The 2,045-nt window shown below is 47.3% G+C and overlaps 1 non-coding gene across 1 annotated transcript; it reads right to left on the reverse strand.

Moving 5' to 3' along the window:
* Positions 1-1,011: 1,011 nt before the first annotated feature.
* On the reverse strand, positions 1,012-1,083 carry TRNAP-AGG (transfer RNA proline (anticodon AGG)). Its single transcript has one exon. It is a non-coding gene; the product is annotated as a tRNA-Pro (tRNA).
* Positions 1,084-2,045: the final 962 nt, after the last annotated feature.

The following is a 2,045-nucleotide window of genomic DNA, read 5'->3' on the forward strand; positions in this document are numbered from 1 at the left end:
TAGACTTGCATTGAGGGGGCGGGGCGTGACGTCATGAGGTGACGGGGCTGTGACGTCATGAGCCTGCAGGAAGGGGGCGTGTTGACCACCGCACGAAGCGGCGGCTGACACGCCCCCTGAATGCAACTCTATGGCAGAGCCAGAGCGCTGCCTTAGGCAATCTCGGCACTGCCATTGCGCTGTGTTGAGGGGGTGTGTCGGCTGCCGCTTCGTGCGGTGGTCGCCGCGCCCCCTTCCCCCATACGGGAGATCGCATAGCAACCAATCAGATCGCTCCTTTTATTTTTCAGAGGCCTTTTCAAAAATGAATGAAGCGATCTGATATATGAGCCGTATATACGGGAAAATGTGTCGAGCAGGGGTCTCGGAAAGCTGGGTGACAACCATTATGACTTCTATCGAACAGTGTTTCCCAACCAGAGTGCCTCCAGCTATTGTATAACTACAACTCCCAGCATCATGTGACTAATAAAAATCTGCGCGAATTCTAAATTACTCCCGCTCCCATCCCCCGCCCCTCCCCAGCGTTTTTTTTCACCCTGCTTTTTCTAGCATCCTGAATGGCTACTCTACCAAGTGCAGTAGTGATGCCTAGGTGTATATGTGGGCAGAAGTGGCTAGCAGGGGTCTTGGAAAGCTGAGTGACAACCATTATGACTCCTTTTAAAGCAGTCTTTCCCAACCAGGGTGCCTCCAGCTGTTGCCAAACTACAACTCCCAGCATGCCCGGACAGCCGAAGGCTGTCCGGACATGCTGGGAGTTGTAGTTTTGCAACAATTGGAGGCATCCTGGTTGGGAAACACTGTTTTAGAGCATATAGAAGGTTGGTCACCCAGCTTTTCTAGGATCCTGAATGGCTGATTTGTTTAGTTAGTCAGCAATACTGGAAAACAGGAAGAAAATAAAAATCTAGGCAACTCTGAATATTACCCATCATGGGATTAATAAAAATATCTCATTCAAATATATATAATATTTATAAATAAAAAATATATAAATAAAACAAAAATGGGCTCGTCCGGGATTTGAACCCGGGACCTCTCGCACCCTAAGCGAGAATCATACCCCTAGACCAACGAGCCGCTTGTTAAAGTGAAACCAGACCTTGTTACAGGGAGTTGATCACAAGGTCACGTCCTTCTTCTTCTGCTTCACTGATTTGCCGAGCTGCTCACGTGACGTCGTTCCTCACTGTCTTATACTGTGCTTGGTTCCTATCGTGAAAAAGGAGCTGGAATTGTGCGGTGTGTGTGAGGAGAGGACGGGGGGGAGGGCTCCGTTATACCGGCCAGGTTTGTGAGCAGGAATGTAAATGTATTACCGGACAGGCAGAGGAGAATGATTGGCAGCTAGAAAATGGCGGGAATGCGTGACGTTAAAAGAGGGCGGGGCTTAGTATGGCAGTCAAGTATATAAGTGACGGCGGGGAAAGCGTGACGGTAGAAACAGGGCGGGGCTTAGCATGGCAGTAGAATATATAAGTGCTGCTCGCAGGTTGTTCCACTTTTTCAGTCTTGTGTGAGGTGATTTTAGATGAAATTTTACCTCAGTGTCTGTGATTTTTAGGCCTTATGTGGATGGTCACGTTGTGGTCACGTAAACTGCAGTATATTTCATGGCTTTATCGTAAAGACATCAAGGACATAACATGTATACTGCAATGTATTTCATGACCTGCCGTAAAGACGTCTAAATTGCAATGTATTTCACGACCTGACCTAAAGACATCCAGGGCGTAGCACGTAAATTGCAATGTATTCTGCAATCTGACCTTAAGATGTCCAGGAGATAACGCGTAAACTGTAATGTATTTTGCTACGTGATGTAAAGATGTCCAGCACGCAACGTGTAAACTGCTATTTATTTCACGACCTGTCTTAAATAATATTGTAACAGAAACTGTGCAGATTGTGCAGTTTTTGGTTGTGTGTCACATGACCAAAGTCATCATCTACCCCTCTGTATGACGCAGGGCTTTTGGCGCCAAGAGTTGAAAGCATTCCTTCCCCCCCCCCCCCCCCATATGCGTTTTCTACAGCATATT

Source organism: Hyla sarda, chromosome 2 (genome assembly GCF_029499605.1).
Source record: "Hyla sarda isolate aHylSar1 chromosome 2, aHylSar1.hap1, whole genome shotgun sequence".
NCBI lineage: Eukaryota > Metazoa > Chordata > Amphibia > Anura > Hylidae > Hyla > Hyla sarda.